Source organism: Felis catus, chromosome D2, assembly GCF_018350175.1.
Source record: "Felis catus isolate Fca126 chromosome D2, F.catus_Fca126_mat1.0, whole genome shotgun sequence".
Classification (NCBI taxonomy): domain Eukaryota; kingdom Metazoa; phylum Chordata; class Mammalia; order Carnivora; family Felidae; genus Felis; species Felis catus.
The window spans coordinates 53,300,356-53,326,952 of NC_058378.1; the positions used below are offsets into that span (position 1 = coordinate 53,300,356).

Consider the following 26,597-nt stretch of genomic DNA (forward strand, 5'->3'; position numbering starts at 1 on the left):
GAACTTGGCTTCCAGGGTGGAATCTATTATTAAATAAATAAGGTATTAACCAAATCAAACAACTTTTAATGACCCAGAAAAAATACTTCAATTCACAGAAAAAAGTCAAGAGAAGAGCAGACATCTCAGCAACACGGCTTACAACGGAGTTCAAGAATGCTGGTAGTGATGTGCTTTCACAGTTAATTTTGCAAGACTTCCATGCAGTTTCCTGGAGAAGGTGGACTCCTACCCTCCGGAATTGTGTTTTACATGTGCTCATGGATGAGCAAGAGAACTAGAGGTCATCATTCCTTCCTTCCTTCAGTATGTATAATTGAGCCTCACTGTGTCAGGGTGGGGGGAAGCAGATGTGCTAAGTAACCCAGTGTGAATAGGGGTCCTGCAAAGGCTGGTTCAAAGGAGCATGTAGGAGAGAACCATCATTTCTGCTGTTGGGGGAGTGTAGGGGTCCCGGAAGTCTTCCTAGAGGAGATCAATTTTGGACTAGACCTTTGAAGATAACAGGCCATCTCCACCATGTTCAGTGGACTACCTTCCCCAGAGTGGAAGGTCTGTGGAAGGGGATGGGGAGGAGGGCATGGCCCATGCTGGAGGGCTCGGGGAGACCCCCAGATGGAATGGAGTGAAGGGAAGAACATTTTAGGCAGGGGACACTGCAGAGGGGCTCAGGGTTTTTTAGCAGGGCTGCTGTTGACATTTTGGCCAGGACTGTCATAAGACATGGCCGACTCCTCAGTTACACTGCACATGGTTTATGTCCCTTCCCCACCTAGCACTCCATAGTGACAACCAGAACCTTTCAAACATTTCCAGAGGTTCCAAGGTGAGAGGGGGCCTGGGGGGAGGGGTGGCGGTCAGTGCCACCCTGCATGAGAACCACTGGAGAGAGTTCTTGAGGCTTGCGTGGGAGGGGGTCACTATTGTCCAGGCCTCTGGAGAATGTTGGACCTCTTCCTTAGAGTGTGGAGAACTAGTGCAAATTCTGGACAAGGACAAGACCTAGTCAGAGGGATCTGGGTTTATAAGGGTCCCTCTGACCTCATGGTAAGGGGTAGATTGGAAGAGGCAGAGTCTGAAAAGTACAAAGTAGATCCCTCCCTCCCTCTGTTCTTCCTTCCTTCCTATTTTTTTTTTTTTTTTTACCAACACACAATTAGTAAGTTAATTGTTCCCTGCTTTTCTTGGGCCATTTGCTTAGGAATTTCAAAGAGTGGAGGATCTTTCCCATGAACTGCCATACTCTCTGGAAAACCACTTTTCTGAAGTGGTTGTAAATGATCTCAGCTGCCACACCCAGGTCTTGTGCTTTGTTTAATCCTTACGTGATGAGGTAGGAATGACTGCACCTATTATATGGAAGGGGAAACTGAGGTTCAGAGGTCTGAATCAAAATTCTGGACTTTGAAGCACTCTACTATAGTGACTGGGGGGTTTGGGTTAGCATTTCACTATTCACATTTTTTTCCTAATCAGCCATGTGGTGCCTAAAGAAACATCTCTGAGAGATGGGGACTGGTTCTTTTGCCTTGCTTTTCTTTCTTCCATCAGCTTTTTAGGATGATGAGAACTGTCCCTGTAAGCCTCAGTATGGGCCACCAGGCTGTAGTTAGAGATTTTGCCTGATGTAAGAGGCTCCAGGCCTCCAGTTCCCCTTTGGGGAAAAATTACTTTACTGAAAATCATTCACTGCCCCCAACATGTTTAGCCAAGATGTTCTCATTTTCTCAGAGCCAGAATAAACTGGCAGGGTGCTAGAGTCAATGCCGGCTGGGACCCACGTGTGCTTCCGCTGGCCGGGGAGTGATAGACGAGGCAGCAGCATCCTTCAGCTCAGACTTTCTCCCGGCCTGATTTATTGCTCCCGTCTCTTGCTCTGGCTTTTTGCTAAGATTTCCTTCCAAAATCTTCACTGTGGATCCAGGATTGTCCATGTGCGTTTTTGCTTTGCCACTGTTGGCGGAGAGATTTGGGTGAGTGCCCTGGCGCCACCCACTCCTGCCTTATCTGCAGGAGTCATCTTTAATCTGTCAAAACCCCGGGTCCGTTCACATGCTGTCAAGGGTAGCTCCCATCCAAAGCCACTTCCACCCCTTCTGCTGCTCCCGCCACATGGTGGCTGAGCAACCAGCTTCAGGGGCTCGAGGCCACAGCCCAGACTCTTTGAATCCTCACCCAAGGTCTCCTAGTATGCTGTCTGGTCCGTTGCATCAGAGATCTCTTTGTGAAATAATGCAATAATGTTTTCTCAAGAGAACCAGAGTAGCCATTTATTTTGGCTCCACCATATTGATTCAAGGAAATCTCTTCCCTCTTCTTTAAATTGTTCCTGGAGTCAGCAGGGTTTTTGTGCTCAACCATTTGCCCAGGGCAAAACCCCTTCCATCCACCCCCTCTGGGTTATATTTGCCAAAGTGGGAAAACACTCAAGCAAAATATCTTCCCCAGAATTAGTGAAAGACTCCTTTTAAGATAGTTAATAAAAATCAGGCATCTCTTTGGTGTAATTTTTCATTTCAGAAGCCAAAGTATAGCCTGGCTTTTAAGACCTGCAAGCAGCACAGGGCCTTTGCTGGGCGGGTTGGCGTCTCTTTCCAGACGCCTGGAGCCCTGGAGTCCCCACTTTGAGAAGGGCTTGTCTGTGTGCATGTCTGCCTCTCCCTCTCTCGCATAGTTTACATTTTCCTGTCATTGCAATGTCACTCCAGCTGCACTGTTCGAGACTAGTATTTTTATTTTTGACCTTGGAAATTTTTTTACTCCTAGTGCCTCGACACAGTAAAGCTGGACTATGAGTCTTCGTGACAAAAATTTCTCTTGTGTTTCCCCAAATTGCAAGCCATCTAAGACTGGTCTCAGGATCTTCTTGTGTCAGCTGCTGCCACTCAGTCCCTTTCCTTTGGGGTGGTAGTGAGGGCGGGTATGTGTGGTTTGTAAGAATTCACAAGATCTTTTATCTTTTCTGATAAACACCATCCCACACCCATCGATACTCTCAGGTCTCACGGTTATTTTGGCCCCTTGACTAAACTCACAGGAGTCTTGGTCAGGGTTTCAACTCTGAAACCTCAAACCGTTTAACAGCTTTGATATGGTCAAAATGGTTGAATTGGTCATGTGTGTATGTCTCAATATGGCCATATCCCAAGCTTTTCTATCTTTCTGAGAATTCTCTAGACTTTTGCACACTTCCTCCAGCATCTGCTCCATTGGGCTTAAAGTCCTTGGGATAATTTTGGCAATTTGTTAGCCACCTAAAGTGTCAGATTCTTCATCTGTAAGATGGGAGCAATATGGACCTTGCAGTGTTGTGAGGATTAGAGGCAGGGTACGTGTGTTGCTGAGCACGGTGCCAAGAACACAGCAGGGCATTGGGTAAATGACTGTGACAAGAGGATGTTAGCGATATTGACAGGTGAGATGAACACAGCTTGATTCTTCTTTTCCCTGATATATTCTGATCTCTGTGGATCTGGTAACCTCAGATTCCCAAAATTGGAAACAAGGGTGAAGATCCACTATATATGGAGCTTCTAGTATGTGCCACGGTGTTGGCTTAGGTGCCTTCATGTGCTCTTTTGTTAGTCCTCATCTCAAGGGCTCTGAAGTGGCGCTAATAGTCCCATTTTATAGATGAGCACACGGAGTCTGAAGAGGCTGTTAATATATCAGTCAAGGCCCTTGGTGACAAGCAACAGATTGATTTAAGCAGAGAAGGAATTTATTGAAAAGGTATCAAGGAGCTCACAGAATCACTGGGAAGGTTAGAGGACAGGCTTAGAAAACAGGGCGGGAACAGGCTTAGAACGAATGCTCTAAGGTGTGCAGCCAAATCCTCACTACAGAACTGTTCCCCTCTACCACCAGCCCTGGACCCTGGGAGCTGCCGTCACCACTGCAGCCATTTGGAAACCGGTTGTTGCTGCCACTGTCACTACTGCAGAAAGAATTCTTTATCTTGCTTCATGAGTCAACAGCTCCCAATTCTGAGTCTGGGGTGGACATCTGCTTACCCCAGCTTGGATCAGAGGCCCCTATCCAACTGCAGGAGAGGCTGGGAAAGTAAGGATCTGGCTTTCAGGTGAAGAAAATGCATGTTCCAAAGCTCATTTGGTGTGGAAGTTTTCAAACATAGAAAGGGAATCAGAAGTTAGGGTAGCCCAAAAGTCATTAAATATCTACCACATTAAGTAATCTGGATTCATCACCCTACCTGAACACACCCAAACACTGTTACTGTGTGACCTTCCGTGGGGAGTGTCTTTGCCGTCTCCAAGCCCTTTCCCTTGACAGATTTTTATTTGGTTCTGTATAATTATTGGTGCTTATAATAAAATACATGTTAATAATGCTCCCTGCCAAACCCTCGTTGGTACCTAAATGAGTGAAAGGGGCTGGAGGCTGAGGATCCCTGAGTGCACAGTCTTTGATTCATGGGTGGAAAGCATTCCTGAGGTGGTCTAACTCACCTCTTCACCTGTAGTGGAGAAAAGTCCATGTGGGCTGCCATCAGCTGTCACAGATAGATTGTGTCACTCAAAAGCCTTACCCTGCCCCAGAGTCTCATCTCATAGAACACTGGGAGGGAAGGAAGCAAACTTCCTCCAAAAATAAAATCATACTACCAGATAAAGCAAAAATTGGTACAGCCTTCTTGGAGGGCAGTGTAACAATATGCAAGCATAGGAGCCTCAAAAATGTTTGTGTCTGATTCACAAATTACTTTTTTTAGAAATTAGGCCTGGGGAAATGTAGACAGAAATGTGGAGAAAGTTTATGTTCCAGACTATTTATTTATAAGAGGGTAATTTATGCTAGAAAAATATTGGTCCTGATTTAAAAAAAAATACACATCATACCCACACATATTCATATGAAAAGTCCAATAAGAAATATACCAAAGTGTCAATTTTATAATTGTGAGATTATCTCTTGGGTGAAGGAATTGTAGTTGATTTTTAAATGTTATTTTAAAAATATTTTCTTGGGACTTCCAGAACTTTCTACAATAGATATGTACTTCTTTTATAATTAGAAAAATAGTATGTATTACATTTTAAAAATTCCATCAGATAATACCATCTTCAAAGAAACTCCAACAAAAAAAAAAGAGTTAAACCAGTTTTCAGGGGAGAAGCATGGTTCCATCCATCCCTAGGGGCCATCTGGGTAGAGGGCGAATTAAAACCTAAAAGTTTAAAGTCAATCAGTTTGTCTTCGTGGGCCCTAGATGGGGAAAACTTCAGTCATTTTCCTTGCCTGGCACTCTTGTGGTCAGAGGATGAAATCCAATCATGGGGTCAGTTGGGTTTATACATTCCATGGCAAACCAATTTGGCCATTTCTCTGCATTTCCCAAAAGTTCTCTGACTTCCTAGACAGGAATTGTGAGCACAGGGAGACCTTTATGCTGGTTGTCCAGCACATCTGGTTAACAGCATGTGCCAGATGGGCCCCCTTTCATCTAGGGAGAGGGGCAGTAGGGAGAAAACGGGCCTCTGTAGGTCCAAGGAACTTCCCCAGTGGAGGCTCCAGTTTTTGGTGAAGTATTTCAAGTTAGGGTACAAGTGTATCATGTTGGAGTCACAATTTTTTTTAACTTTAGGGGAATATGCTTTTTATTAGAGTCTGCCCACCTGACTTTTGGGTTCATTGCTCAGCCCATAGATGTTTCAGACAAACTATTGGTTGGTTTCTGACACCATGATGCATTGCATGAGTATTCACTGAACATCTACTATGTGCCTTGCACTGGGGAGACAGCAATGAACAAGACAGACATGGTCCCTGGACTCAGGAATCTCGCTTCCACCAGTAAGAAGGCACATTGCCCTGGTGTGTCTTCCCACATTTGGGGGCAGACTGCTGACTTTTTCCACTCACTAACCCATCTGTTGTTTGGTCTGCACCTAGCCTCTGATCCTACCAGTGTCTCCATCACATTAGACATGCTGGGTTGGAAGTAAAACTAGAAAATGTTAAAGTCTCCAAGTCCAAGAATAGTGATAAAAAAGTACTGCTGGAAGAAGGTGAATGACTGAGTTCATCTAGCAGTTGAAAAGAAATAAAAAAAAAAGGATGAGATAGTTGAGTGGCCAATACCAACTAGGGGAGGGGAGCAAAAGGAGAGAGGGGCCCATATGTAAGCGTCGCTGCAGTTGATGAATTGGCAGCATGGGAGTCGCTCAGTCTCTTCCCAGGAGCTTCTCCAAGCTGTGCCTTTGCCCTCTATGTTGTCTCAAACACTGTCTTTCGTTCTCCGTTCCTTGCCAAAACTCTGGAAGCCAGACCCATTCCTTCTCCCCTTTCCCTGGTCACCAAACCCCTCCTTCCTCCTGCCCTTAGACCTGAATATTCCTACTGAGGCACTTCCCATACTGCCAGCCCAGATGGGCCTTATCAACCCTCATATCTCATGGCAGGAAATTTCTCTTTATCCAGAAACCAACCAACCAGATGCCTAGTCACCGAAATGCTCACAGTTCTCTACAAGACTAAACACTATTTTCAAGGACTTGGAAATTTCTCAAGAGCTTAAAATGCCTTTTCATTTATTAAAGATGGAGGGGATGGTGCTTTGAAAAGTTGTTGGCTTCTATATTTTGTGCCATTCTTCAATAAAAAGAACTAATTTTATATGCTTTAGCTATAAGACTTCTCAGAGTGTAGGCAGGAAACAGAATTGACCCCACATGGTTCAAATTAAGGGACTTTGGGGAAATGATCACTTAATAGAGGGGTAATCAGGGTTGAGGGAACCTCCAAGGGAAATTGGGGCATCTAGAGACTAACAACCGTGGGGATCCAGCACCACTTCTGGACCTGAAGGGACAAGAAAAGGAGCCAGTGTTACTGGAGAGCACGTGAAGCTGGTGCCTTAGAAGGAGCTGGTGAAACCACAGCCTCGGAGGGATGCAGCCTCCACCAGAATCAGATGCTGAAGCAGAATAGGAGCAGAAAGAAATAGGCTGACCTTTCTCCTCCCACCTGCTGATCTCCATTAGCCAAACCCCACTGGCCAAGGGCGAGGTCAAAAAAGACAGATGATGTAGTCCCTAAGGGGATCAGCATCCAAGGACACAGAACAGGGCAGAAAAGGATAGAAAATGGATTGGGTCAGGGCAGGAATGAGTAGAATTTGGAAAATAACCAGGACAGATATTCTCTCTCCTACCCAGAATGTGGAATTACTCCGAGCATTGTTTTCCATCAACTCTTACTAAATGTCATTTTATTGGTCAAACCTCCCAAGAGTTGTGGCTTGGGTTTTTTTTTCCTCCCACAAAAGCTTTCTGAAAGTCATGGCTGGTTATCCTTGTAACATTATCATTTTCATTTATTTAAAAATATTTATTGGGTATTTACTATGCACTAGGCACTATTGGAAAAAGTACCATTTGCCCCCCCACCCCCATTCCCTTTCATAGGGATCATTTCGCCTTCATTTTTTAATAAAATACCAAATAATCCTTTCCATTTGGACCAGTATTTTTATAACCACATCTGCTTTACTTTTTTGGTGAATTTCAATTTTGTTTGACTTGACTTGACTGTCCTGGACAACTGAATCCCAAAGCCTCTCTGAATCTAACAAAGTTTACAGGTTTTTTTCTGGGCTAGAACTCAAGTTATTTGTGTGTGTGTGTGTCCGTGTGCACGCGCACGCGTGCGCGCGTGCACGTTTGCAGGAGCAGTACTTTTAGTTCTGTGAACTTTCAAAATAAAACTTGGTATTAATGAATGTAGATAATACTTTAACAAGAAAACAGTCCTTTTGAAGAATCTGTCCATATCAGCGGCACTCAAATTTTTTACTGCAGCCCACAGTAAAAAAAATACATCATATGTGAACCCAGTTTCATGAAACAATATTCACTGCTACCTTGTTTGATGTATTTTCTATTCTATTCCATTCCATTCCATTCCATTCCATTCCATTCCATTCCATTCCATTCCATTCCATTCTATTCCATCCTGTCCTATCCTATCCTATCCTATCCTATCCTATCCTATCCTATCTTATCCTATTTCTTTAAAAAATACTGATAGTAACCCCCTAAATTGATTTTATTACTGTATTAATGGGTTGCACTCTACAGTTTGGAAAGTTTTGGTCTACATAATATGTTAATACTGTTTTTAAAATAGACCCAGCACCAGAATCTATATTTAAAAGGTGGTTAAGATGACCTAAATGTTTATTTTTTAGCCATCATCAAATGTGTCAGCCTCACCATTTTTCTTTCTTGTAAGAAAGCCAAACTGATCTGACCAGCAGCTCTCCTCTTGTTCTGCCTCTAATCCCAGTCTGGTGGAGGGTCCCGCATTTACTGCTGGTTTGGCTTGTGGCTGGAACTGATTGGCAACAGGCGTGGGCAGCTGTGGCTTACCAAACCCTCTTTGTAAACACCACCAGTGTTTTTTGTTTATTTTAACCTGAAGAAATCTATGTTAGCCTTGCAGTTGCTGGGGGGAGGTTCATTGCAAAGACAGTACAGGGGGTCCTGGGTAGACACCTGTATCATTGTGGGGGGGCTGGAAGAATTTAGATAGGAGTGAAGTCCTCTCCCACCACCAAGACTGGGAAGGGACTAGGTGGATGAAAATCACTGCTGCTATTCATTGGGCACTTACCATGTGCTAAGGGCATTCTATACATTACCTCACTTAACTCTTACGGCAATCCAGTGAATAGGTATTAATATCTTCAGAGGGAAGTGTTAGGAGGAAACAGAAGTTCAGAAGTTTTATAACTTCCCAAAGCTCCCGTAGGTTGTGCAGCCAAACTAGACACAAGTTTTATCCTTTGCCCATGAGACTATAATACTACCTCTTTTGTCTCTAATCTGGAAAGAGGAGCAGGTAGAAAAACTTCCTTTTGCTACTGGGGCATTGGGGGTGGGGTTTGGGAGATGGAGGCTCTCTTCTGGTTTCTGGGGTTGCATTGAGGAAGATGCCATCCCTGCGTCTGGATTTCTCAGTTAAAATTTAGAATTCCTGGTGTAACGCAAATAATTGGAAACTAGACGGCAACTAATATTACCATTCAACTTGATAATAATATCAATGCATTTCTAAGAGCCATTTAAACTGTGCTTGTCATTCATAATATGGTCTCTATGGGGAAAAAGCATGTCAAGTACAAATAACACATTTTTGAAATACATTTAATTTATGAACTGGTGAATGCATGCATTAGTGTATGCAAATTATGATTCCATATCTGGTTGCTAGTCCTACCCCCATGATAATGCAGTCCACATCTCCATAGCTACAGGAAGAGAATCAGAAACCTTGGAAATAAAGAGACATCATAGGCTTCTACTACAAAAAAAAAGTTAGAGCGGATACAAAAAAGATACAAGACTTTCTAGGAAAGATTGGTCTTGAGAGTTTTAGAAAGAAAGAAGTTAGCAGAGATTTGATACTCTGAGAACCAAGGAAGAATCAGCATGTGCATTAAAGATGTAACTTTTGGGACACCTGGGTGGCTCAGTTGGTTAAGTGACCAATTTTGGCTCAGATCATGATCTCGTCGTTCAAGAGTTCAAGCCCTGGGTCGGACTCTGTGCAGACAGCTCAGAGCCTGGAGTCTGCTTCAGATTCTTTGTCTCTGTCTCTCTCTGCCCCTCCTCTACTCATGCTCTGTCTCTTTCTCTCTCAAAGATAAATAAACATTAAAAATATTTTTTAAAAGATGTAACTTTTAACAATCTTATAGGCTGCATAATGCTAACATCCTATAAGCTGGATAGTGTATTAACATGTTTTCTGAAGACCTTCTTCGAAACTTGGCTTAAAAGAGCCAAAGCAACAGGTTGATAGTCCAGATCAGAGACTAAATACAACTTTTTTGCACTTAGAATTTTTAATTTTCTTTTCTTTTTTTTTTAATGTTTATTTATTTTGAGAGAGAGAGCACATACGTGTGTGAGCAGGGCAGGAGCAGAAAGAGAGGGAAAGAGAGAGCATCTCAAGCAGGCTCTGCACTAACAGTTAGTGCAGAGCCAGATGTGGGGCTTGATCTCACGAACCATGAGATCATGACCTGAATCGAAATCAAGAGTCTAACACTTAACTGACTGATCCACCCAGGTGCTCTGACTTTTCCATTTTCTTTATGTAATATCATTATAGTTATGTTTGATAACTGAATCAACCAGAGATTTTTAGGTCTAATGGATATTTGTCTATCCTATATAAACATTAGTGAAGTATCTCCCTGGGTTTTAGCTTTCCAGAGCTTCAATTGTCCATGAAATGACTGTTTTGCTCATTACATTAGTGAAAAAGAAAGCAAGGTGAATCAGTTAATGGTTATAACTTGAGATGGGGCTTGGGGACAGCTCCTTTGAAATATGTTGCCCCAAATTAAACATGGATAATAAAATTACAAAAGAAAGAAAGAAGACAAGAAAAAAATCATATACAATTGTGAAATGCTTATGTTACTTAAGTAATACAAGTTCCAAGGTTGTGGACCCAGAGAAGCAAATGCTTGTAGTGCCTAGGAAGTAATGTGCATCCTCCAAAACCCAAGGCTTTGGAAACTTCTTTTATGTTGCTATTCAGAGAGACGTCCAAAGGATTTGTAATCAGAGCAGTTGAGGCATTGGTTCTGTGCAGGTGCTGCCTCTGGAAATCATTCATGACGTTCTACTTGTTTTTTAGCTGTGAAAACAAAGATGTTTCCATTAGATTTGACCCATTGAAGAGAAAGAGATTCTCAGCTTCCTATATAGCCTCCTTCCAGTGTCCAGACATTCTGTCTTGGGGAGTAGACCATCATGGAAGGCTCTTTCTGGAAGCTGCTGCTTGGAAGCCAGGGACCAAAAGACCCAATATTTATGTTCTCACCAAAGTTAATATTAAGGATTACGTACCAATTCCCTAGGCAAGCCACACTATCTTAAATGTGGGCTCTGGATTCTCTAAATAAGTTCCATTTTCTTCCCCGTCTGCCTTGGTGTATGTGTAAGGAAAGGGACAGAAAACCAGATTTGGGGCCAACGTGCAGAAATGCTATGTAGATACAAACGTAGGGGCGATTAGAAGAGCCGGCTCTCATTAAATGGGATTTGCTCTCTTCCAACTGGACATGCACAGGAGTTGGTTTTTAAAAAAGTATTAACTTATTTTTTTTTCCCTTCAAGCTTAGCCAGAGACCTCATGGAGGTCTAACTCCAAGCCAAGCTTGATCTGTTTTAATTCAACCACTGTTGATTTATGGCTTAGCAAAAAATGTCTGAGAATTTTTTTAAGCTAAAAAAAATTTTTTTTTACCCTAACTTGACTCTCTCACATCTCAAATACAGCTGAAGGGATATTTCTCAGACTTTCAAAAGACAAAGCCATCTTTGGAATGGAAGGGAGCTCTGAAAGCTTCAAATCCCAGTGAGAAATCCTTGATAGTTTATATACAAGTAAAAACAAATATATTGGAAGGCTATCTGACACTTTAAATATGTTCATTCGATTCTCCTTGAATAGAGACCAGAGTAGAATCAACCCAAGGTCAAAGGGGAGTTGGGGGGTACGGCGAGGGCATTCTGAGTTTGCCCCAGAAAGAGGGACACAAAAGTCCTCTCTCTTGTTTCTTTTATTCCCCACCACCTTCTTCTTACCAACCCCCATTCCCAAAACAAAACAAAACAAAACAAAACTACCCCCAAACAAAAAAGTCCCTCTCATTGTCCAGTCAAAAAACAATCTGTGGTGAGTTTTCATCTCTTTCTACCTGGCTCTGGAATGTATGTTTTTATGCAATATAAGCAGGAGTTGGACTAATAAGCAATTACCAACCATTAGAAGAAAACCAATACCAAGTCCATCATCTCTTCTAGCACTAACATTCTCTGCCTTCAGCAGCATTCAGCTGGGTTGTGTGATTTAACTGTTCATTGGCTGTGTTTGTTTCTTTTATTTTTTCCTGTGTGAGCATCCAGGAAGATTGTAAGCTTGGTGAGGGCAGGAACTGATCATATCTTTTGTCTCATTTCCCACAGCTGTGGCCTCCAAGCTTCCACACATCAGCACATTGATTGTCGGAGGGGGTCCCGGGCCTCAAAAGAGTGTGCAGAAAGAACGAACAAAGGTAAAGGTGTTTTTCTTCCTGATGCTGAGGAAGAACCAAGAGTATAATTCCTGATAATTGCATTGTGCTCTTCTTCCTGAGGGATCTTTGTGAAGAAGAAGGGGCATTCTCTGCCATCATGTATTTGTGCAGTGTGTGTTTCTCTTCTAAGTGCATCTCTTCGTGCTTATACAGCAGCTCTGCTCAAAAATATTAATACATGTCTGATACTTAGACTGCCTTGGCTTAGACCTGGAATAACTGATTTCACTTCTAATGCTTTAAATTTCTTTCATGGTTTTAGTTTTCTAATTTCATGGTGACAATTAACTCTTTAGAGACTAAGGTCATATCCATGTTGTGCATTCGCTTTCTTGCCTTGGATGTCCTCTTGCTTGCATATCAGGTAATGGATTAGTGGGCAAGACAGAGACCTGGCCCTGAAAACACATGGAATAATGGAGCAGATTTGTATTAAGCCACACAAAACAGTTTGGTGTATATATCTTTTGCCTAAACATGATACCAGTGTTTAAAAGTGAATTTATAAGAACAAAATAGCTGACATTTATTAAATATTTGCATTATTTTGTGCACCGGGGAAAGCACTTCTTATTTCATTTAACCCTTACAACAATTCTAGGGGTCATTACTATTTATAGTTAGGTGCTATTGCTGCTGAAAATACCACCAATATTCCGTAGGACTCATTTAGTCCTTGCATCGGTTTATGTTGTCTTTTGAGTATTTATCTTGTACTACATGAAGATTTTGTAGTGGGGCGCCTGGGTGGCTCAGTTGGTTAAGCGTCCGACTTCAGCCAGGTCATGATCTCGCGGTCCGTGAGTTCGAGCCCCGCGTCGGGCTCTGGGCTGATGGCTCAGAGCCTGGAGCCTGTTTCCGATTCTGTGTCTCCCTCTCTCTCTGCTCCTCCCCCGTTCATGCTCTGTCTCTCTCTGTCCCAAAAATACAATAAACGTTGAAAAAAAATTAAAAAAAAAAAGATTTTTGTAGCATTTATTAAGTATCACATCTGTGTTTGTTATATTAGTTGCTATAAGAAAAAGGTCCCCAGGACCAGTTGCTTAAAGGGCAAAAACATTTAACTCTCTCTCTCTCTCATGTAAAAGGCCAGGAGGCATACCACATGGCTGTTCATAGACCTTTGCTCCTTCTGTATTTTTCTCCACCATGTCTTAGGTATGGCCTAGTGTTAAGGCATTAGGCTAGAAGTGGCATATATTATTGCTACTTACTTTGGAGAAAACTTAGTCACATGGTCACACCTAAGTTCGAGGGAGAGTAGAGAATGTAGCTGCTGGCACCCAGGTGTCCAGCTATAGTTCCATCACTACGAAAGAAGGGGTGAATGGAATTCAGTGAGTAGCTCACTATGCCCATTATAGTCCTCAGTAAATGGAGGGGCACCTGGGTGGCTCAGTCAATTAAGGATCTGACTCTTGATCTTAGCTCAGGTCTTGATCTCAAGGTTGTGAGTTCGAGCTCTGTGTTGGGCTCTGCACTGGGTGTGGAACTTACTTAAAAAAAAAAAGACTGAAGTTATAATCTTCAGTAAATAGACTGTAAACAGTTGGAGAGCTAGGCCTATGTGGTATTCACATTTGTCTCTATCACAAGGTTAAACACCTGCCACAGAAATAGCAAACACTTGACTCACATGCCTGTACTCACTGCTCTGATATTTATGGCAGACATCACTAATCAACCCTGGCACTCTTTCCTGCTGGACCTGAATGAGACCTTAGAACCCTGTGTAACATAATGCCCTTGGAAGCTGCAAGCAATAAGTGGGAATTGGCACAGGATTTGAATCCTGTTAGCCTTCCCTGATTATAGGTATTTAAATATTCAGTAAAGGGAAGAAGGAACTATAGTCTTTCCCCCTTTATTTCCATGGAAACAGATACTTGGTTGTTGCAGTGATTTTAAAATATGTCTATAAATTCTTTGACATGCCTTTCTTCAAAAGGCAGAGTTTAATTCCTCTCCCCTTGAATGTGGGCCATTGGTAACTCACTTCTAACAAATAGAATGTAGCAGAAGTAATGCTATGTGGCTTCTGAGACTGTCAAAAAAAAAGATATAGCTTCTACCTGGTACTCTTACTTTTGAAATTCTCATGTTGGGGAAAGCCAGCTTCCATGTCACAAGGACACTCAAGCAGTGCTACGGAGAAGTCCATGTAGAGAGGAGCAAAGGTCTAACAAATAGCCACCATCAACTTGCCAATCATGTGAGTAAGCTACCTGGGAATTGGATCCTCCAGCCCCAGCCAAGTCTTCAGACAGTGCAGTCCCAGCCAGTATGTGACTGTAACCTCATGAGAGATTCCAAGCCAGAACTGCCCCACTGAGCCACTCCCAAATTTCCAACCAATATAAGCTGTAAGAGATGATAAGTGGTTGTTGCTGTTTCGAACTATGAATTTTTAGGGTTATTTATTATGCAACAGGTAATTTAGACTAAAGATGAAAGAAAGAAAGAAAGAAAGAAAGAAAGAAAGAAAGAAAGAAAGAAAGAAAAGAAAAGAAAAGAAAAGAAAAGAAAAGAAAAGAAAAGAAAAGAAAAGAAAAGAGAAAGAAAGAAAAAGAAAAAGAAAGAAAAGAATTGCCTTCTCAGAATGAGAACTTGTGGAATGTCAGGAAAAATTAGATCGTGATAGGGACAAAGGAAGGAGTTGATGGAGGACCCAGTTCCTGGTGGTTGATGGAAGCCAAGGCAGGAAGAGCACTACCATCTACCTCTAAGTTGGAAGGCAGGGGGCATTTAGTCATCCAACAAGAGTAAGAGTTCATCTTCAAGGAGACCTGGACATGGATAGGTGCCCAAATACAAAGAACCATTTAAATGGTATCTACAGTGTCCAAGGGTGCTGAGAGGGGGAACAAAGTGATAAAGATTTTATAATTATTTTTTGGTTGTTGGACTGTTGTTTCAGTGACAGCAGCTCCTGGCTTGGGCTAAGCCAGGAAGGAGCTCATCTCTATTAGGTTATACAACGCTTACTTGATGTTTAAGGAAGAATCAATAGGTTCACAAGAAATAGAGGCTAATAGTTACTTTGTGGTTTTCCCAGCCAGATTGATCGTAAGAGCTGCCATAGCTCAAAATTTCTCATTTCCATCCATAAGGAGACTTGAAGACACCTTCCTAATCATAATCCTACCCACATTCTCACATGGCCTGGTTACAGTCACCCTTAGGGTGCTCCCAAGGTATCTGGTTCCCCTGGTGCTCTTCTAAGAGCCTATCCATCCACATAATGCTGATGCAAAAATGTTTCCGTCCTCTCCCTTCTGCATGGTTTTGTTTTCCGGTCTAATTATGCTTTATACTCCACTTGCATCAATGGGGATAAACCCAGTTTAGCACCCACTCTGTGCCCTCCCTCGTACTCTAGTGCGGGAGTTCCTCTGCACTTGAGATTGTATTACATTTGATTGTGTGTGCATTCATGCTCTTTTGGAAGCAAGTAAAGAAATACACTTGAACTTTTAAAAGCAAAGAGAGGTAATTTATTAATGAGATTCAAGAATATCTTGCTAAATTTAAGAGCAGGAATACATCATGGCACAGCGGAGTTGGGAAGTGGGAAATGGGCATAGGGAGTTCTTGCTGTGCTTTTGTCTGGACCTCTGTGACATTCACATTGTGCACCAGCTCTCTCTATATTTGGTCTGCGGGGCAGATGCTAAGTTACCCACTGTGTCAGAATTCACAACAGTTCTAGACAGAGACTAGACAGAGACTCTCTTTCCATCCTAATTCTGAGTTCTTAGGGTAAGGACTTTGATGGCTCCTGGGGGGCCATCAGAGTGGGTAGATGGGAGGCAATTGAAGGAGTCACTTCAGTTTCTCATGCCCACAGACTCCCCAGTGTGCCTGCTTCACCAGCGCCAGATAGGACCAGGTATGTATAACATGGGCAGGTGACACAGATTGGATCCTTGCTCTGTTTCTGGTATATATTTGTCAGGACTTGTTTGGTTGGAAGTGACAGAAATACAACTCCAACTCACTTTTGAAAAAATGATTCCTCATTATCTCCTATAAGCACATCACAGCAAGTCAGGATGGAGTTATCTCTGGCACGATCAAATCCAGGGACCGAATTGTAATGAAAATGCTCAGAGCTCCAATTATCTAGGACTTAATATGCTGCTGACTCTCTGCTAGATGCTTTACTTACACCGGTGGTTCTCAAACTTCATTGGGCAGGAGAATCACCTGCAGGGCCTTTCAGAACACTGATTGCAAGGCAACCCCTGGAGTTCTGATTCAGTAGGCCTGGGTTAAGGGCTGAGAATTTGCATTTCTAACAAGTTGCCAGGTGATGCTGATGCTGCTGATCTGGGGACCACACTTTGAGGACCATTGACTTAATATTAATTCATTTAAGATGTACAGAAGCTCTGTATGTTGTCATATTCCTGATTGTTTAGATGAGGAAACTGATGCTCAGGAGGTCACAAAGATAGTGTCGGCCCTATGTATGATCTGAACCCAAGACTATTTGAACTAAAGTTCTTGCAGTGACCACCGAACATACTGCTTTCTTCTGAGGTTCCCCCCCAACTTCAGCTTCCTGTTTCTAGTTTAGAAACAATAGAACCTACACCTCCAAGACCAAACCAAAGCTCTCCAGAAAATCCCAAGAAAATCCTGAGCACGTGCGGCTTCTGCCTGTGGTGGAGGAATGGGCGCTGAACCCAGAGCAGCCGTAAGAGAGAGGCCTGGCGGCCTGCAGAGCTGCCTGGCTTGAGCAGGGCTCCCAAAGGGATTGTGGCCTCGTTACGGCACCCCCTGCCCCCTCCCGGTAACTGACTTGAACTTTTCTTTCCCTTCTACAGTTTATTTGGCATTCTCTGGGTCCTTAATCCACAGTCATTTGGGTGGCAAAAAAAAAAAAAAAAAAAAAAAAAAGGTGGAAATGAGCTTTCTGCAATGTTGATTTTTCTTTCAAATTCATGACGATGTGGTGTCCCCAGGAATGGTTATTTTCTTCCCTTTCTCCCTAGCGTGAATTCTCAAGTAAGTAGCAAATGATTTCAAATGCATGCCGACTACAGTGGACAGCTGCCAGGAGAGAAGTGAAAATAAACTGGTGACAGGAAGTGTCACAGTTCACGGAAAGGGCAGCGAGGATATAGTGGAGCAAGCCCATGACACTTCTGGTCCACATGCTGAAAGACTTACCCGAACGGGCTGGGCAGCCACAAATCTCCTAGTAATTCATTAAGTAAGGAGAAACGCTCCCAGAAACATTTCTCTCCTCTCCTAACACCCTTTGTCTTTTAATTTCCAAACTCTGGGTTCATTCCTAAGTCAGGCAAGCCTGGGTGAGTCTCTCTAAACAACTCCTTCATTCGTGATGGAACACTGCAGCCGACTAATGCTTTGACTCTTAAGTGTTTTAACAGGCTGAGGAGGTTTCCAAGCTTTAGGACCACAAGACGGATATATGATCAGTGTGAACTACAAAACAGCATCAAAAACAGCACGAAGGATGGGGGAAACAAAAGCGAATCATGTGGAACTTCGCCCAGGAAAGGGATTACAAAGTTAGAAGGAAAGTTACAGGGCTCAAAAATTGTATTAGAAGTTAGTCACAAGATAAAGTAAGATGACAGAGTTGAGGTCAAACATATCAATCCTATCAATCAATGTGAATGGGCTTAACTTGCTTATATAAAAGAAAGATTTTCAGTTTTGCTAACACAGCAAAATCCAACATTCTGCTGTACACAAGAGAATACCTAAAACAAGAAGTCCTGAGGTTAAAAATAAGAGGATAGACAGAAATATTAAATACAAATTAAAACCTAAAAGTAGAGTTGCAATCTTGGTATCTGACAAGATGAAATTCAAATCACAGAGCATTGCAGAGACAAAGAAGGAGACTGTAAAATGCTAAAGGCAGCAATTCACAATGAAGATATATCAGTTGTTACTGTTTATGCAACTACCAACTGGAGATGCGGGGATGCAGGGGAAATAGAAACCCAGTAATACTAGGTGAGTTGAATACATCTCTCTCATCCCAGAAAGATCAAGTAAATGATAAAGATATAGAAGATTGAAATTCATAACCAATAAGGTAGCTCTTATAGATCTGTGTGGAAGTCTGAACCTCCGTAGTAGTGAAAACACCCTCTTCTCAAGTGACCGTACCTTAGGCCACAAAGAAAACCTAAATACCGAAGAACAGAAAGAATACTCTTTGATTACAAGGTAGTTGAAACTAATAATTATTAACAAATAGAAAAACTAAGACAATTTCATCTGAAAATTAAAAAAACAAAAATCATGCTAATAAATAGCTGTTGGTCAGAGGTAGAAGTACCACATGCAATTGTAGAATTCCTTGAAAATAATGAAAATACATTCAGCGAAAGCAGCTAATAGGAGAAAAGTTTAGCATTTACCTCTATAAGCACAAATAAAAATAAATGAATCCAGCACCCCACTCAAAATGATAGAAAAGAACAATGAAGTAAGCCAAAAGGGTATAGAGGAAAGGAATCAATAAAGATAAAAACAGAAATCAATGAGTTAGAAAGTAGAAAAAGAGTAGAACTAATAAATAAACCCAGGGCTGAAACAATCAATACAATATACAAACGATCAGCTAAACTAATTTAAAAAATAAATGGTAGAAAGCATAGACACATTAAATTAGAAATGGTAGCAGTGGGTAAGTGGGGAAAACCATCGAAGCAGAGGAAATCTGAAAAATGCAAGAGTCTGGTTTTTTTTCAAGTCTATTCAAAAGTACTTGAAAACCTAGATGAAATGGATAATTTTCTACAAAAATACAACTCATATAAAGTAATCACAGTAGAGACAGGGTCTTAACACACCAATTACCAAAGAAGAAATACAAAACATAAAGAGTTTCCCTACAAAAAAGCCCCAGGCCCAAATGGTTTCACAGGGAAACTCTACCAAACGTTTAAGAATCAGATAATATGAATTCTACTTAGGAGCAAAGAAAAAGAAGAAAAACTTCAGATAAATTAAGCATTTGTGAGATTAATAACTGTAATGACTGAAACAATGTAAAATCTGTTCATTTCCATGAATCGATACTATAGATACCAACTGGTAATGATACTGAAACAAACAATAGCAACAGCATTTGCTTGTCACCTTTGGAAGATACTAGCAATCTTTATTTTGAAAGATAGCCATTAAAGGGAAAGAATCAAGCATTTATCTTTCTTTTCCTATGTAGACTGTGTATTGTGATGAAAGTAAGTTTCTTTTTACAAAAACATTCCAGCTGAAAAATACAAAGTACTGATAAGTTTAGAATATCACTGTTTTGTAACCTCTAACAAAATTCGTGGATCTGGGCTATGCTCATTAAAGGCTGCTCGCTTCTCAAAAGGTCAGATCAAGAGACATTACATGTTTTCCAGTGGAAGTCCACTGCGTCTTCCATAATACATTCTTGGCACAAAATCAAACCCGGAAATGACCAAGACTCTAGCACTACTAATTTACAAGGAACACATGGTCCAGAGGAACATGTGAAGTAATACCGCAGGGATACAATCAGCAAAACCCAAACTACAGAGACTCTACGGGACAAATGACTCAGTTTCCTAAACAAGCAAATTGCAAGGGGAAGAAGAGATGGCGAGGGAATCTATAGATGAAAAGAAATTGAAGAAACATTAACCAATCCAACATGTGGATGTAATTTGGATCCTGATTCAAACAAACTGTGTAAAATTTATGTGACAACTGGGGGAAATTTGGCCACTGACTGGTAATATGATATTAAATATTTATTGTTAGTTTTTTAAGGTGTGATATTGGTATTAGAACTTTAAAAAAGGACAGAGAGTTCATGTGTTTCAGAGATGCATTCTGAAATGTTTAAAGATGAAATTATATCACATGCTATTTGCTCTAAGAGATTGAAGGTGGAAGGGGAGAAAATTAAATGAGGCTGTAACTAAAATAATATTGGCCAGGAGGTGGTATTTAAGAAAATTGGGTGAATGGACGTGGAGGCTCACTATACTATTTTTTATACTTTTGTGTATGTTTGAAATTTCCCAAAGAAAAAGGGATTTTGTTGTTTTTAATTAGTTACCATTCTGGATGATTATTATATTTCCCTTACATGTTTCTGTCTTTCACAATGATAGTGATTTACTTTAAATAATGGGAAGAATGCTTTTTGGCAAGGAATAAAACTAAAAATTTAGTCACTGCCTAATTTCTTAGTAGCTCACTGTGCAAAGTTTGATAATACCCAATGTTTATTGAGTATTTATTATGTGGCAGGTATAGTCCCAAGTGTGTATGTGGATTCACTTATTTATTCTTAAATACATTTTTATTTTCCTCTTAGAGATGAGGAAGTAGGAGCCCAGAGACTTTAAGTAACTTACTCAAGATAATACTGCTGGGAGACACCTGCCTGGGTCAGAAGAGCATGTGAGTCTTGATCTCTGGGTTGTGGGTTTGAGCCCCATGTTGGGTATAGAGATTACTAAAAAACAAAAACAAACAAACAAAAAACACATAAACTTAAAAAAAGATAATACAGCTGGTAAGAGACAGAGCTAGGATTTAAACTCAGGCTGTCTGGCTCCAGATCTTACTTTGGAAACTATGGTTTTATCCTTGCCTCCTGACTTCATTAATTGCTTAGTAAAATGTTGGCAGCCCCAACCTCCTCCTCCTCCTGTAGGAACTTCCCATGTGTGTTCTGTGGACTATTACACTGTCACTAAGAATCTGGCTCTTGTTCGTGGCATTGTGGCTGACCTTGAGCACCAAGTCACTTCATTCTCTGAGCTTCAGTTTTATCACCTGTAAAATGAGTGGGCTGGACTATTTGATGCTGACTCTTGCTGTATACCAGCTGTGTAGCCTTGGAGAAGTTACATAACCTGAACTGGATTCTCCATTGCTGAAAAAGGGGATCATTATTCCTGCCTTAGAGGGTGGTTGAGAGGAAGCTGAGAGGCCATGTGTGAAAAGTGTGGGTCCCAGCCTGTCACAATAATAATGATAGTAATCATGGCCATTATACTCTTCCTAACAAGAAGAAAGGCTCATTTGCCGAGGGAGATTGTACTGGGCCTTGCGAGGTCATGCTGGTGACTCTTTCTGTTGAGGGGATTCCACACTAGCACAGGCAGGGAATAAAGATGGATGTAGGTCCTTGAGCTGAAAGGACAAATTCTGCAAGTGGCATTTATTAAACCCCTACCATTCTCTAGATGCGTTACAAATATTCCCACATTCAGGTATGGCTTAACCTAGCAGGGTGGATATTAACAATATCCCCGTGGCTAGTGAGTGAGTGGTAGTTACTGAAAACCATGCTTTTTCTCCTTTATCATCTTGCTCTGCCGATTTTTAATTAGGTTTCTTATCATGTGTGCATAGGGTCTTACTATTGCATTTAACATGAAGATGCCTGAGTCATAAAATAGGGCTTTTTTTTCAAGTACAAAATGAATCAATGCTCAATATAGCAAATACAAAAAAAATCCACAGAAGTAGAAAGAAAAGACAATCCGCTGGCAAAGCTACTACCTAACATTTAGAGATAATAATGATTAGCATTTTCTTCTAGTCATTTTTTGCTTTGTAGGTTTTTCTTATATAACTGAGATTAGGTAGATAGGTTTTTAAAACCTAAAATCATTGAAATAATAAAATAAGATTACCTCAGATTGTGAGGACCTCAGATTAGAGAGTATCAAGGTTGGTTCATCTCAAGGAGTCTCAGTTGTAGGTGATTTTGCCCCAGGGGACATTTGACAGTGTCTGGTGCTATGGTCTGAATATTTCTTTCCTCTACCTCATGTCCCAATTTATACCTTGAAATCCCAATGCTCAATGTGATAGTGTTAAAGGTGGGACATGCATAGGTCATGAGGGTGGAACTCTCATGAATGGTATTAGTGCCCTTATAAAAGAGGCCCCAGAGAGCTTGCTAGTGCCTTCTGCCAGATGAGGACACAGCAATGATGTGTCCCCTTTCAACAGGAAGAGGCCCATCACTGGAATAGGACCATGCAGGTGCCTTGATCTTGGACTTCCCAGCCTCCAGAACTCTGAGAAATCCATTTCTGTATTTTATAAGGTACCTGCCTAGTCTGGTATTTTGTTATAGCAGCCTGAACAGACTGAGACATGTGGAGACATTTTTGGTTGTCACAAATTGGGGAGTGGGGCTAATGGCATTTAGTGGGTAGAGGCCAGGAGAGCTATTGAACATCCTGTGGTGCATGGAACAGCCCTGCAACAAAGAATTGTCCTGCCCAAGTGTCAGTGGTGCTGAGCTTGAGAAACCTGGTCTATCTGATACCTCCAAATTCAGTGGCTCTGTCTGTTAGAAACAGGCAGCTCATCCTGCTCATCTCCACAGCAACAACCCAAGTGCGGAGGATCCAGCCTGATCAAGTGCTAAGGGGAGGCTGGTAGCTTTGGCTGCATCTCTGAGTGAGTCAGGATCCTTGTCCCTGAGGTCAGCCTTCAGCACATCCCTCTCAGTGATGCTTTTCCAGCCAGGCAGCCAGGCAGCACTTCCAACCACCTCCGTGGTTCCTTCATCAGGGGTCTCTAGTGAGCCCAGAGGACTGGGAGGGAAACTGGGAGTGCCACTCCTGCTAGTCACGAGAGCCTGGGATGTGATGGGACAGAGGTCAGAGACACAGTGGAAGTCAGGAGGACGTAAAGAGCCAGCCAGAGGGGGGTCCTGAATCTATCCACATAACTGCCAGCGCTATCTTTTACCCCCCTCCACCTCTCTCTGAAGGAGTTGGGTCGGGAACAGGTGAACAGGGAATAGGAGGTCAGGAGGAGATTCTGCCCCCACATGTTAGTGTGCTGGGGCCACCATAACAAAGTACCACCAGTGGAGTGGCTTAAACAACACAGTTTATTGTCTCGCTTTCTGGGGGCTGGAGGTATGCAGTCAAGGTGTCAGCAGGCTGTGCTCCTGCTGAAGGTGCTAAGGGAAGATCTGGTCCAGGCCTCTCTCCTGGCTTCTGGCAGTAGGACACTCCAGTCTTCACATGGTGCTCTCTCTGGGTGCAGCCGTCTCTGCATTTCCCCCTTTTTGAAGGTCACCAATCATGCTGGATTAAAGACCTGCTCTACCCAGTGTGGCCTCAAGTACTTATATCTGCAAAGGCTCTGTTTCCCAATAAGGTCACATTCTGAGGTACTGGGGTTAGGAATGCAATGTTTGAATTGGGGCAGGGACACAATTCAACCCATAACAGACCCCATGTTTGGAAAGTGGTTTTGGTGTCTCCAGAGAAGCAGGAGGATGTTAATCATGCTGAGTGCCTGTGGATGCTCACAGATGCTCATGGGCAATGGAGCCCTTCCTATGTAGATGTCTATCCCCTGGAGGGTTCCCTGCCCTGTTCTTCTCCTGGGAGAGTTAGGGATGAGGGGGCTGCTCAGAAGTTCAGCTTAACAATGATGAGAGCACGTGTCAGGCCCACCCATGATGGCGGTCGGGGAGGAATTTAGCCCATGGCCAGGAATCCATGTGACCGAAACCAAATGGAGAAAGGAACAAACAGGAAGAAAGGAGGTTGAAGATTGGGGTGGACATGAGATGTGGACAAAAATGGGCAGTTTTTCCCTGGAGCACTCTGTAACAAGTGTCCTGTGGGCTGGAGCAGACATTTTTGCACACATAGAGGTCAAATAGATTGGTATTTCCCAAAGTGGATCCTGTGGAATATTGGTTCTATAGGATATTAAATAGATAGTATGTGATGAAAGGGTTACATGGCAAAATGAGTTTGGGGAGCAATATTAATCTGAATTTTATTTCCAAAAGAAAGATTTTAGAAAACCTGATTTACTAATATGAACTATACTTTGTTAAGAAGAGTAAATAGTAATCAGCATTCATCAACTTGATTGGGCCAGAGAGACTTTTTTCTCAGGAAAATCTTGCAGGACGCATTTTGAAAAATGTTGAACTCAGTGATAGATGACCCCATTGTGAACAAACCCACAGACTTGATGGTTGCAATAGATAACAGTCTTGGAAAATTCCTAATTTACATTATAACCATTCTATATTCTTCCTTTCTTAGATCTTTCCTCTGTGCTAGTATATTATATTTCCTTGGTTTATAAAACATTTCTTGATGCTGGTACCATTTCTCAGGACTGACTGATAAAATTCTCAACAGTTGTTAGCCAAATCATTGTACACGATGCTACCATCTTTTGACAGATATCCCATGTCTTCCAACCCTGTTTCGTCCCACAGGGGGTCCTTTACAAAGTGTTTGTGGGGCCGCAAGCATTCTGCTTAAACCAGTGTGGAGTAGAAAGCAGTCATCTTAATCCTTGGAAAGTCTGCTGGCTGCCTGCATGAGGCAGAGCATGCTGAACAGACTTAGGGCCTGAGGTTTGTTTTCTCTTTACATTCAACCTAAAGTAAGTGATTCACTTGGATTCCCCATAAAACAAACCTGGAGACCGGTAGTTTCTTTGGGAGGTGACCCCAGGAAGCCCAAATGAAGAAGTGGGGAAAGCGAGACAGAGCAATGAGAAAAGCTGATAATGGGGACGTTAACGAGAGGGTTCTTGTGGCTAACGGAGACTCAGTCCCAGTGGGGAACCTCTGGGAAACCATATGGAGCAATTTCAGAATTGTGCCACCAAAGGATGGTGTGCCTGGAGCATTTGCTGACCTACTCTCCCGTCAGTTTTGAAGTTTGGACCCTGAAATGTGCTGAAGAGTGTCCTCCCAAATTCATGTGCTTCCCAGAACCTCAGAGTGTGATCCTATTTGGAAATAAGGTTGCAGATGTCATCAGTTAAGATGAGGTCATATGCAGTAGGTGGGCCCTTAATCTGACTGACATTCTTAGAAGAAGAGGAGAGTCACAAAGACATCCAGAGGGATCAGGCCATGTGAGGACAGAGGCAGGGATAGGGCTTTGCTGCTGGAAACCAAGGAGCCTCCAGGATTGCTGGCAACCACCAGAATCCAGGAAGAGGCAAGAAAAGATCCTCCCCTTTTATTTGTAAAATGGGCATGACATCATCCTTCAGAGAGATGGTGTGAGTCTGAGTTTACTTTTACAAAGCATCCAGCATGGTGGGGGGCACGTGACACCATTCAACAGACATCACTGATAATAATATTATTAGCTATTATTAGTAGAAAGAGTGCAGACAGACTTGGAGTCAGACAGACTTGAATTTGAACTTCAGCTTTATAGCGGCATGACCTTGGGCAAGTTGTTTAACTTAGTTGACTTTCAGGTTTTCCACAAAGATATAACACCATGTGTGAAGGCCCTGCTGGTTTTCAGTTTTCTCCACAGCTCTAGGACGCATCGAAGATCATCCTGGAAGCGTCTTTCAAGGCTTCTCCTCACTCAGGGCTGTGAGGTTCCAGGTGGTATCTCTGAAATCCAGACACTCTCCTTGAAACCATGGTAGAATGCAGAGCCAGAAGTGGATATGTCCTGTTGACCTTGCTTTTTGATGCTAATGCTTTACCTGCTTTCCACCCCCGGCCCCCACCATCCTGTGCTAATAAAGCCCAAATCTCTGCTGTGACACGTAGAGTCTGGGCTGCAGCCCTGGGCGGCTGCCCGGCGGGCATTCCTTTGAGTGAGGAAAGGAAGCTCAGACGCCTGCCCGTGCCTTCACGTCTGAGCTGGAAACATGGCCTCCGCCTGCGGAAACGTTGGCGACCGTTCCCTGGAAAGGAGCTGGAGACTGTTTCCGTGGGCGACGTGGGTCAGCCCCTACTCTAGCTTCTTGGCGCACAGACAGTGAGGCGGTGGGGCAGGTGTTGATGGAATGACGTTGGCTTGGGCTCCTTTTCGCTCCCCATCACTCTCAGCTCAGTGTGTCCAGTGCTCCTGGTGGGGGGGGGGGGGAGGGAGGGTGAACAGAGGGCAGGATACCCCCCCCCACTGGACCCACTCCCGCCCTCCTCGTTCCAGCCCCCACTGCTCAGCTGTCTGGTGTGGTAGCCACCGGCCTGATGCTGCTAGGTTACACTTGAAATGAGGCTAGTGCCACCGAAGACCGAAACCTTACATTTCATTTAGCTTTAATTAAAAAACAGATGCTTGATTCAGGTATTGGAAACATTTATAAAATATGTTTGGAACAGCTTAGGTATGTGGAGCCTACCTTTTACTTTTACAACTGTACGTTTTTATGAAATCTAAAAACAGATTAAGTATTTCCAATGAAAATTTAGCATCTGAATGGAGATGTGCTGTGAGTGGAAAATACAAACCAGATTTTGGAGATTTAGTATGAGAAAAGAGTGTAAAATATATCAATATAATTATGTACATATTGATTACTAAATAGATGCTAATCATTTGGATGTTTTCAGTTAAATACAAAATATGTTATGAAAATATTTGTACCTACTTTTTGGACTTTTTTAATGTGGTGACTAGGAAATTTTAAAATATGTATACAGCTTGCATGATATTTCTGTTGGACAGTGCTGCTTTAGATGCAT

At 42.4% G+C, this 26,597-nt stretch overlaps 1 long non-coding RNA gene across 5 annotated transcripts in view; it reads left to right on the forward strand.

Moving 5' to 3' along the window:
• Nucleotides 1–26,597, forward strand: part of LOC123380854 — a 109,053-nt gene that overhangs the window by 75,483 nt on the left and 6,973 nt on the right. For 2 of the 5 annotated variants that reach the window (XR_006587174.1, XR_006587175.1), the window contains 3 exons: nucleotides 99–306; nucleotides 3,868–4,081; nucleotides 12,006–12,094. This is a non-coding gene — a long non-coding RNA (uncharacterized LOC123380854). Of the gene's footprint in view, nucleotides 1–98; nucleotides 307–3,867; nucleotides 4,082–12,005; nucleotides 12,095–20,459; nucleotides 26,007–26,597 lie in introns of those variants that run through there. The other 3 variants (XR_006587177.1, XR_006587176.1, XR_006587178.1) reach the window with 3 other exon arrangements.